The sequence below is a fragment of the Melanotaenia boesemani genome, chromosome 23, assembly GCF_017639745.1.
Source record: "Melanotaenia boesemani isolate fMelBoe1 chromosome 23, fMelBoe1.pri, whole genome shotgun sequence".
NCBI lineage: Eukaryota > Metazoa > Chordata > Actinopteri > Atheriniformes > Melanotaeniidae > Melanotaenia > Melanotaenia boesemani.
In genome coordinates, this window is record NC_055704.1 from 13,671,688 (window position 1) to 13,682,400 (window position 10,713).

The window sequence follows — 10,713 nt, forward strand, 5'->3', positions numbered from 1 at the left end:
GCTCAGAAAGAAAGAGAGGTGCCAGACCATTTAAACATTTAAATGTCAAAAGTAATTTTTTAAAAGAAATTTAAAGAGACAGGCAGCCAGTGAAGGGAGCACAGTACTGGAGTAATGTGCTCCCACCGTCTGGTCTCCGTTAACAGACAGCAGCTGAGTTTTGGATCAGCTGTAGGTGGCGAAGGAAAGACTGATCCATCCCAGAATAAAGGGAGTTGTAGTAGTCCAGTCTAGAAAAGATAAAAGCAGTGAACGACCCTTTCTAGGGCATCACGAGGAAGATAAGGCATGAATTTACTAATGAGCCCCAGATGATAAAAATTAGACTGGACTACTGCACTGACCTGCCTGTCAAATCTGAGGTTAAAATGAAAAAATAAAACCAAGATGTTTAATAAAAGGGAGGGTAAATGAGTCCAGAGAGTCCAGTAGGACGACATTTTGCCAATGAAATGCAAAAATTAATAAAGTATAGAAAAGCAAAACTTTATCTTCAGTATATTGTTTCACATCTGCTCACCGTTAACCATACAGATCTCATGGCATCAACATATTTGCAATTAAAGTTTTTTATTTTCTGTATTGCAAAATTATACAGTCGCTGTACTTTTTTTTTCCTATATATGACTAAGCATTAGTCATACATCATAAGAAGTCCCTCAACACCAGCTTTTTGTTCAGCATCATCATTGTGAAAGAATCGTTAAATTTTTTATCAATACAGTGGAAACACACGTCTCCAGCTGGTCCTCCAGGCGCCCCACATGACATGACAACTGTGTAATTATACCCTGGACTGCAGTGAAATCATCAAATATGTAAGAAATAAGACAGAGACGGAAGACGAGAAAAGAAAAGGAGTCTGTTGAGAAAAGCCAAGCGGGTGAGGAAGAGGACTTTCTTCGAGAGAAGCAAGAAGTAGAGAAGAAAGTGAAGAAAGGGGAGACTAAAGAGGAACTGGATGACAAGAAAAAGATGGAGACAAAAATATGTTTGAGATATACCAACTTTGGAAATGCTTTTCATTTTATCAAATCTCTAAGTGACTGGATGAAATTCAAACTTTGGTGCAGAAGAAAGTAGTTTGTATAGTCTGTCCTCAAAAAAAAAAAAAAAAACTTACACACATGCAAAAAAAAAAAAAAAAAAAAAATGGAGCTAGGACGGATCAGGCTAAAACTAAAGCTCATCACAAAGACTCAGTGCATCTCTTCGACTGAAGTAAACTCTTGTCTTCTGTGTTTATTATTACTGTTGTATTATTCTATGATTTTGTTTTGTCTCTTTTTGATAGTTTACATTTTCACATGCATAAATATGACGTGTTTTAACCAGGCTTGTTTACATATACTGAGTATGGAACTGCCACAGACAGTGAAACATAATGCCGTGTTGGGATAACCCAGATAACCTTAAACAAGAGGACGGAGTCTTATCTGAAAGATTAAAATATGCTATGAAATCAAAAGAAACATTATAAATTGCATGAGCTTAAAAAATATAAAAGTCAAACACCGTTCCAGTTAAAAACATCAAATGTGAGTAATAAATAAGAGTGTTTTTGTTGGGTCATTTTTCATAACATGCTGCTCTTCTCTGGAAAACTAAACAGCAGTGTTGAAGGACACACATGTATTAGAAAGCGATGAAGGCAGGACATGCAGGCTTATTCAGACCCATCTATAAGACAAACATGAACTCATTACTACAGGCAGACATATGAAGACAGACAAAAGAAAACACAACACATAAATAACACAAGATGAGGAAATGTATGTTCAAGAAGAGTTTGGAAAAATAGGGAGGGACTCAAAGAAGAAAATGGAGGACAGATGGAAGGCTTGAGCAACAACAAAAAGGTAAGGAGGGAACAAAGTTGGAAAAAAGAGGTTATACCAATCTGCTCTACTGCTTCCCAGACATGTAGACAAATATACAGCGGAAGAAGAGAGTGAAAGCTTTGGGTTACACACATTCTTGTGGTATGTGCGTGTGTACGAATGATCACGCAACCTGTGGCTTTGACAGAGTGGAACATGTTAAACATGTCAGAGCAAACACAGACCTCACAAAGAGAGGATGTATTTATATTGACACTAGCACATAATGGACTACTGGTCACGGGGGACTAGTGGGAAGAGTATTACTATGTATACATCCTTGTTGCACAGTTTATATAGATATTTTCTTGTCAGAATGTGTCTCTGTGTTTGCAGTTACTAAGTTTTTTCCTCCTATTATTACCTGTAAATACAAATTTGTTATACAAGGTCTACATGAGCATTTAAAGAGAGATATTCCTACATCTGATTTTTGTGTTAGGCATAGCTAAAACATGTTTATGTTACATTATCTGACTCAACTGTACATTAAAATAAAAAGTGGAGCCAACAAAAGAATTGATATCTTTGTGAGCTGTGTTTATTATGTTTCTGTATGACGAGTGGTGGTTAGCTCTGGCAGGTGAAATGGCCCATCTTCAAAGGTGCCGCATGTAAGAAAATTAAAGGTTAATGACAGAAAAAATAAATATATCATAAAAACTGTTTCTTTTAAAATAACTTCAGTTTTTATTCTCTCAGAATGAGCCATTTACATATATCTACCTGCTGTGAGTCCACATGAATGGCAGCTGTAGTAGTTTTGAAGTAGTTACCTGTTATACAGTCATCGCTGCACCTGAGGTCATTGGATCCACTTGCAGATGAAAACATGTTTATGTCTGGAAAAATGACCATCCATTCACAACTATGCTTGGGATTTCTATGTCCATCTAAACAACTAAACGTCAATCATTTTTAAACACTGTGCATTTAAATGCTAAAAGTGTTTGGTTATGAAGCTGTACACAACATTGGTGGTATCTGCTACTGTTCACCACATTTAAATGTGATGCTTTGAAGAGCTAGTCTCATACATTCATTCATTTTTCTTTCATTTTCTATACCACTTAGTCCAATTCAGGGTTGCAAGGGGGCTGGAGCCTATCCCAACTATTAGCAGGTGAGAGGCACCATGAACAGGTTGCCAGTCTATCGCAGAGTCAACACAGAGAGACAAACAACAACTCACACTCACTCCTAGGGAGAAATTAGCAACCAGTTAACCTAACATGCATTGGATGGTGGGAGGAACCCCGAGAGAACCCACGCATATGGGGAGAACATGCAAACTCCACACAGAAAGCCCACTGTTTGACACCCTCCCCTTGAGGCCAACCAGCACACCACCGTGCAGGCCTCATACAAACACTGGCATTTTTAAAGGAAGGGGGGATGTTTGCAAAAAATAAATCACATACACACAGAAAAGAAATCCTGCATAAAACACACAGACACAACTGAAGCTACGAAGTTCAGTGTTCACATGAATTATTTTTAAAAAGTATGTTCCTGTTCTGTAATGTAAGGACTCATTTATGCTCAACTTAAAAAAAGATATACACCGATCTATTGCCTATAGCGAACGTAACAACGTAAAGCGTGCATTGACACCAATGTCCTGGATATCCAGACATTCTTTAACCTCATACTCAAGTGCAAAGCTACCTGTGTTGGCATCTTGTTCTGTGTTGTTGGAGTGTTGTCTTGTATACCAGTTTACTCTAGAATGCTTCCATTCTTACACCTGGCGAGTAATTGTACATAAAAGAAAAGGACAAGCTGTATTTTGGCTAAGTCTGCCATTTCCATCTAAGCAATGGGGAGATTGGAGCCCATTTGTTAAAATAAACCAAGGACATAGCAGAAAACAAGCAAAATAATTCAATCTTTCAGTCCACACATAAACGTTACAACAAGTTTAAGTGAAAATCATCCATCTTTCCATTTTCAATATCTGTTTGTTCCATTGTAGGGTTGTAGGTAGGCTGGAGTCATCCCAGCAGCTATCGGGTGAGAGAAAAGGCCCTGGAAGTCAGGGATTGAATATCACAATCTTGAATTTTTGTTACAAAAATTAAAAAATCATTTTTAGTGCCTGAAACAGAATTTATTTGTTATATTATCAGCACCATTCCTATCAAAACAACACATTCCCAAAGCCAACTTTTGTATTTTAGTGTGTCACTATTTCATGACAAGTTAATAACAGCTCTGGGTTACAGAAATGTTATACTAAAAATATGAAAAGAGAATTGGAGGAAAGTCCAGTGATCATGATTATCAGAGCAGAACACTGCATTATTCATATAGCTCCCTAAGGAGAGAGACTGTAGCAGGAGGGTGATGGAGTTGAAGAAGGTTAAAAAGTAGGTGAGAGTAGAGCAGTGAAATAAGCAAAAAGTAAACTGAGGAAAAAAGAAAATGAGAAATGTTAAAGCAGGACTGCAATGAGCATGATAGAGGGTGAATTATTGAAATGAGTGTGCGTTTATTCACACGTTTTCTTTAAGCTACTTCAGTGCTCATTTTTATGAATGGCGCTCCAAGCAAAGCGTAAGTACGTAAATGGTTACACAGTTAACATATAGTCTTTATAGGCTTCGTTTCAGTCGTAATTTCTGGCATGTTTAGCCATCTGTAACAAATAAAGGAAATATAATTCAATGAGCGATGCTTTATTTGGAACTCGGTTGCATTAATAAACACTTTCAGTGTATTGTTTTCACAAAAATAAAGGAAAAATATGCAACATTTAAGCTTGTGTGGTCCGCATTGACCCATTTGAATATAGATGAGCATATAAATGACCCAGTCCTCACTGTAGTGAGTAGGCCAGGTGTGCATTTACTAAGATTAAATGCAAGCTTTTGACCTAGTAGATTGTTATTAAGCAGTGTATACTGCACAGCGTACCACATCAAAGGTGTTCCCTTGCCTTTCACACAGGGAGGGCTGCCAAAAGGAATAATGTTATTATAATATCTTATAATAACAATTATTATAAGTAGCAAAAAATGAGAAATGAGAGATACAGTTTTATGTTTCTTATTTATAAGTAAATTAAATCCCCAACAGTTTTAATTATTACAATTGCTTCTTCAGGCTTATTATTTAATAGGCTCATAAATCATATATATTTTATTAACTAAATTATGTTAGGCACATTGTGATGGACAGGGAAAACAGGGTAAAGGTTTTTTTTTTAAGATCTGTTTTAATCTTGTTAAAATAAACACGTTTAATAAAATTCTTTTCAAATACAGAAGAAATAACTTAAAATAAATGTATGGGTTATGACTGGCAAAAGCAGTGAGTAGTAGATTTTGTTATCTGGCTGACCATTTGTTCCTTTCTAATGGATAAAACATCCTAAATGCCAAGACCTAATGTTAACTTCCTATCGAGGATGAACTGAGGTCTGTGGTACGTGTCATTGTGCCATCAGGCCCCACTTATAAACAAGATGTGTCAGGGAAAACAAAAATTTGATGATCTAAGATTTCAAAGAACATTTTCCTAAAAAATATTTGTGATAAGAACAAGTGGGTTAAGTTTAAGCACTTAAAAATGATCAGTTATGTTTTGTCATTAAACATAACAGGTGCCTGTTAAATTCTTAAATATTTTTTTAATTTTGATTTTTTTTGTTTTGTTTATATATATATATATATATATTTATTGTGACTTAACTGGTTGATGGAGTGCATGTTTAACTGGAACACCTTTCCCCTTAAGATATATCTGGTGCTGTTAAAAAAAAAAAAAAAAACTTGAGAGACAAATTGAGTGAAAGGACTTTTTTCTCAGAAAAAGCAAAAATCAAATCAAAGCAAAAAAAAAAAAAAGTGAAGACATTCCTCCTTGTTCAGTCACACAAGTTGGTTTAAGACACCAAGCAGCTGCTTAAAGAGGAAAAAACAACTTTTTGCTTGATATAATTACAGTATTATTTGTCTACATAACTCATGAATATGTGTGTGAGTAGAAAGTATGTTTGCACGCCCTTATGTGCCCTCAATGCCTTCATGTGTGTATGAAGCAATTCAACACCCACTTTGAAAGCTTCTTGCTAAAAGAGAGTGAGAGGAATTGTGTTTTTTTTTTTCTTTTTTTTTCTTTTCTCAAGCTATTTCATTCTTTATTTATTTGTTTTCTATTGCAGCCAGTTTTCTTAATCTCATCTTGATAAAAAAACATAAAAAACATGATTAGCCAATTCACAAATAAGATACTTTGGAAGGGTGGGTTCGTTATACTGGGTGTTTCTGCCATTTAGTTTTCTATCAAAATGATCCCAAGCTCCTTCAATAATGTTGAGGCTTTAGCTCTGAGGAGGATGCCACTCTCTCCATAAGACCACCACTCTCTTCATGAGCCTTTTCATACCAGGACTGATGCTCCGTCACTGCAGACCAATGTGATTAACAGAAGGGCAGAGGTGGAAAAGGGTTCAAAGTTGACTCACCTCTGAAACACCTCTAATCCTGCATGTGAAGTGGTAACAGATGTGGAACAGGCCCACCTCGTGTGTGCTTTCATGCATCAAGACGGCATGAGTGTAAAATTATGATGATGCATGATGTATGCAATTAGCATGGAGGGATTTAAAACAATCAGTTCTGAATTATACATACTATGATGCTGTTACGTCCCCAGGCCTTTCTACCTGGAGCCATTTATGTTGATTCCACTGTGCTGGAGTAATTTGAGGTTTAGCTGCAGTACCAGTGTGGAACCTCCTCCCCTTCCACTGGGATTGGTTGCCTTCGTTCCCCTCTCAAGGGCCAATCAGAGGAGCTCCTGGCCTTTAAATGAGGAAGCCTTCCATCAATCTGGGCAGCTGTGCTCCATGTGCGCACTGTTTGCCTGTTTGGGATCATTGGATTGTGAGATTGGCTGTGAAAAACCCTTGTGGTTGCGTTCGTGAGAAAACCTTTCCCTGAGTAATTTGGATACAGTGAAAAGATGCTTTCTGTTTAACGGTGAGCTCGTTTGGAGATGCTTTTGTTTTATATAACCTGTGTGGTTTACGCTCTCCTTTAGAGATGCTTTGGATTTGGTATTTTGTATAGTAGTTTTGGTTTGAGAAACCTTTTTGTAGTTTGTTACCTGAATAAGGACACCTTTTGTCATAGTTTTCGTTTCTTTGTTTATTTATTGCCAGACATGGTATAGTCCCGATTGTGGATGCCTTTTGTTTGTTAAAACTGAACCCGTTTGAGGTGATTTTTGTTCATTGTAAATAAATATTATTCTTTATACCATTTTGTTGAGTCTGGCCCGATTTGTTACCGACCCTATTTTCCCCTAGCATTTCAGGGTTCCTAACAGACGCAAAGAGTCTAAATATTTTAAGGTTATATAACACCACTGAGTTAACGTCACATCTCCTCTGATCCTGCAAAGTCATAATGATTCCTGAAAGAACTCACCAGCACAGGATTTGGCCAGCATGTGAAAGGAGCTTGTAAAAGGTGGCTTAGAGAGGGGCTCATCATTGTGGCCATATGGCGAAACTGATTCGTGAAATTAGCAACAGATTTTCCATCCAGTTCTTGTGTAATTATACCTCAGCCTGTTTCTTCCTACAAGACTGTGTCAGGTCTTCCCATCTATTTCTTAAGGATATTACTTTCAGATACGGTTAATCTCCTGTAAATAGGTTTTTATGTCTTAGACTTCTGTTGTCCTCCACCTTGCATTTTTTAAGAACAGTCTGGATACCTGAGATATCCCAGCTGTTTACAAATAGCTCTATGGGTATTATTCATGCAAAAATATAATTCTGTGTCAAAATGTGTCAAATCTATGGTATTTTTCATAGGTACAGTTAAGTAATGGGAATCATAATCTCTCTATGATAGGGTTTTAATAGCCAAGTGCTAAAAGATGCTATTTTAAAATGATTTTTGATGAGTTGTCTAATCTACAGATACAACAATGGTTCACCCTTTAGTTTAAGTGCATTTTTTTTATATTTTTACAGGCAGTTGATATCCGTGCAATCACTACAGATGCAGATTTTTGCCTGCACATAGGTTTCTAAAAGGGTCCACATCAGCCCTTGCAGATTGTAAACCAAATTTATGTCCAATAGGCATATGCAAAGCCAACAACAAAAACAGAAACAATGATTTGTCCCAGTATTTTCTATGCCATGTCTGTTCTTATTGATGTTGGCTTAATTCTTTACTCTGCAGGAGAACAAATGGATGGAAAACCCTCTTTCCTGTTGGACCACTATCTAAGTCAAATTTTATGAGATGAATTCTCTCTTCTTCCAAAGTCTTGTTAGGACATTTTTAAATCTTGCCAAGACGTCCGGGTTTCTCCAACATAAATCCAACTGTGTTAACCAGGTCTTTCAAAATCCCTTAACCCACTTTCTGAAACCAGGTTTCTGACATTTAAGAGATCCAGTTACTTCAGAAAGCCAACAATAACCCAATTACTTAATTGCATTTTGACAATGCTAATTAAAACTGGGACAAAGGGATTTGAACACAGGTCGATAGTACTGTCAGTAAGTGTTTATCCTGAGCACCACCTGTGCTGGGAGTTTGAGAGGATTTAAATGTACTTGTAACAGATCTCTTATGAATCAAGATTCAGCAAAATGCAATCAGTTGAGGTCAGATAAGTTGGATCAAAACATGCAACAGTTTTTCATGTCAGCTTCAAGACAAATACTTTTTCTGGCACGCTAGCGTGTCAGCTTTTAATCCCTTTTTACCTATTTTTCTTCTTTCTAATGGTAAGCCGAACATGAGAAATCCTATCTGCATTAAAAGATTAGAGTTTACATTAAAAGCAAGGTCATGCCAGAATTAACACACACAAAAAAAGAGAGAGTTAAAATGAATTACTGTTCTTGATATTGGTAAACTTGGGGAAAAGACAAAAAGTCCAAAATTTTAAACTGTTTTTTTTTTTTAAATAAATAAACTGTCATAATTTACCAGCGTCTACATCAATAACAGTTTCATGTTGTATGTAGGTGATACTGGGTTAGCATGTCTTTACTTTTAATGTTTTCACTGTAAAAATTACAGTATATCTGTCTCAGATAGGGCTGTTATGATATCAGATTTTTACTCCAAAATTATTGTTGGCAAAGAAATTCACAATAACCCTTTTATTGCTATATTATTCTTTATTTTGCATTTTTTATGCATTGTTCCAACACTGTGAACTGATCCAAAATGCTTGCCTTTCTCACTAGTTTGGCATTACTTGACACTTTATTATAGCTAAATTTAACAACACGACAAAGACTTAAATTTTTTCTATTTGTGGGAACCTACAACTTAGGCCTTATCTATGCTCAACATTAAGATTACAGATAACATTACAGATATGCATAAGCACACATATATGAACAGAGCTGTCCGTCCATCCTCTGCATTAATTTCATTATTATTTCAGCATGTTTAACTGGAAACTGTGGGAGCAATGTTGTGTAATATAGCTGCCAGCTAAAGAAACAGAAATGGTGGAACATTTTGAAACAATGTTGAGTAAATGTGTAGAGAAGTACAAACACATCTATGGTATTATCTTGCCAGAGCATGGAGACAGAGAACCGTCACCATGTTTGTTATTGTCCGAAACTGACATCAGAGCTCAGAATTAAATCCTAATCTTTGTGCTGCCCTCTAGTGGTTGTATTGTTTAACAACCACGCCAATGTAAACAACTTATGTCGCGTATGTAGGCAGAGATGTTTTTACAACAATTGAAATGGATATACCTGTTTATGGATGTAAAGTAAACAATAATGAACCTTAAAGGCTAAATAATCAGGATTTTTTCTGTAAAAATAATTTTAAATGTTTTCATTTGTTGCAAGGGATAAAAGGAAGCTTCCCCATAAACAAACTGTCTCTCAACATTAATAATGTTTTTGTCAAGATTTTCTACTTTCAAAGTAAGAGTTATGTGACGGAATAACTTTGGTGCGTTTGGTATTTTATGTCGGCAAAAAGAGCAGCAGCCTGCAGGTATGAAAGCTAGTAAGGAAGCCGACTAGAAATAGTTTTAAAAAAACCTAAAAAGCTTCGGCATCCTGCTAAAAAGCAAATGACCAAAAATGGAATAAAACGAGGATCAATATTGGAGAATCCTTTGAAAGGTGGAGAAATCTGAGAGACCAAATTAATTTCAAGACGAATGCAGAGCTGGCAAAGTTGGTAAGTACCGGAATTTTGCTTAAATTAACTTAAAAGTTTATCTTGATTTACAAAGATTTTAGTCTAATTTATTTCTCGACACTCATTAAATTAATTTGTGTGACTGTATGGATGTACACTGCTCAAAAAATAAAGGGAACACTAAAATAACACATCCTAGATCTGAATCAATGAAATATTCTTATTAAACACTTTGTTCTTTACATAGTTGAATGTGCTGCCAACAAAATCACACAAAAATTATCAATGGAAATCGAATTTATTAACCCATGGAGGTCTGGATTTGGAGTCACACTCAAAATTAAAGTGGAAAAATACACTACAGGTGTTTGATGTAATGTCCTTAAAACAAGTCAAAATGAGGCTCAGTAGTGTGTGTGGCCTCCACGTGCCTGTACAACCTCCCTACGCCTCCATCCTCCTGAACGCCTGGGCATGCTCCTGATGAGGTGGCGGGTGGTCTCCTCAGAGATCTCCTCACAGACCTGAACTAAAGCATCCACCAACTCCTGGACAGTCTGTGGTGTAACGCGGATGGATGGAGCGAGACATGATGTCCCAGATGTGCTCAGATGTGCTCAATTGAATTCAGGTCTGGGGAACGGGCGGGCAAGTCCATAGCATCAATGCCTTCGTCTTGC